Source organism: Aplosporella prunicola (assembly GCF_010093885.1).
Source record: "Aplosporella prunicola CBS 121167 unplaced genomic scaffold K452scaffold_30, whole genome shotgun sequence".
In the NCBI taxonomy this organism is placed as follows: domain Eukaryota; kingdom Fungi; phylum Ascomycota; class Dothideomycetes; order Botryosphaeriales; family Aplosporellaceae; genus Aplosporella; species Aplosporella prunicola.
Window position 1 is genome coordinate 78,340 of NW_022983558.1, and position 1,363 is coordinate 79,702.

At 40.6% G+C, this 1,363-nt stretch overlaps 1 protein-coding gene across 1 annotated transcript in view; it reads left to right on the plus strand.

The window, feature by feature from the left end:
- K452DRAFT_278598 (uncharacterized protein) overlaps nucleotides 1-1,363 on the plus strand; it is a gene marked incomplete at its 3' end in the record, with an annotated part of 7,637 nt that overhangs the window by 2,231 nt on the left and 4,043 nt on the right. The window lies entirely within an intron of this gene.

Consider the following 1,363-nt stretch of genomic DNA (forward strand, 5'->3'; position numbering starts at 1 on the left):
AATCTTTAATCAAATCTTATCGGTTTACTCGCTTAATAAGCTAGTATAACATTTGTTTTAGACGGCGGAAGGCTGTCTACACTGTTTCGAACATGGCTGAGTCTACAAAGAGATCAGTTCTTCTCAACAAGCCCTCAGACTAGGATAACTGGCTATACCTTATCCGCTCACGTGCGACAGCACTACGTATTTAGGAAGCAGTTAATCTATCTAAGTCTACCAAACCAGATCAACTTTAAGAACCTACGCTACCATCTTTACCTACTTCAGGAGAGGCAAATAGCTAGGCACAATTTCAAACCGAATTCACTATCTTTCGCCACCAAACAGCGGCATTCGACAAACGTAAGAAGGCTCTCGTAGATCTCATAACCTACATCTAAGAATCGATCTCAGTCAACAATCTCTCTTTCATTACATCAGTTAAGACCCATCCATAGGACATCCTCAGAGCTCTATAAAAACGCCTAGCGCCTACGGATCAAGCACGGCTTATAGAGCTAGAGCAGCAATACCGTAATCTTTACAAAACCCCGAAGGCTCAATCAATCGACACATAGCTACAGCAATAGGAGAAGCTCTACACCGAAGCAAAGAAGCACTAACTTACTAAAGTATTAGGCAGCAGGCCTACTAGAGACTTTCTAAACGCTCTTAAGCCCATCGAACCTCAGTTTACAACCTTAATACAAGTTAAATTAATTAATAATCCCGCTTTAATAATAGATCTATACGATCTCATCGAGAAGTTTCGCCAGTTCTATAGAACAAATAAATCTTAAAAGTTAACTACTAGTTCTCATTCAGCCTTCTAGGCAAACTTCCAAGGAAAACAGCTTAAGCAGAAACCACTCTACGACTACGGAAAGCATCACTTTTAGAGTAACTACTACTACTACAATACAACGATCCGTCTAAGAACTTTCAAACCAAATCAGTCAATTCAGGCTACTATTCAAGAAAAGCTCAAAGATCCAAAGCATAAGGAGCGTATAGACGCTTCAATCGAACGAAAAAGGCGACTCAATTAAATAAAAGAGCCAGATCAATCAACAGAACAAGAGGACCCATTAAAGAAGCAGAACATCGCCTCATTTCCCTCTCACTTCGCTTCATTTCCAACCGTTCAATACTCTCTCCAGGACTCATAGATCCTAGATTCAGGATCAAACACGCATGTCTACAACCATACAATAGCAGATAGATTCCAACAATCCCGCAAGGCCATAAAAGGCGAATCACTCATTTCAGGAACCCACGTATCTCTAATCAAGGCATAGGGAACTATATCCATTTCTATAAAGACAGAAAAAGGCGAAGGCCTTATTACGCTCAACAACGTCGCATTCGTGCCAGAATTCAT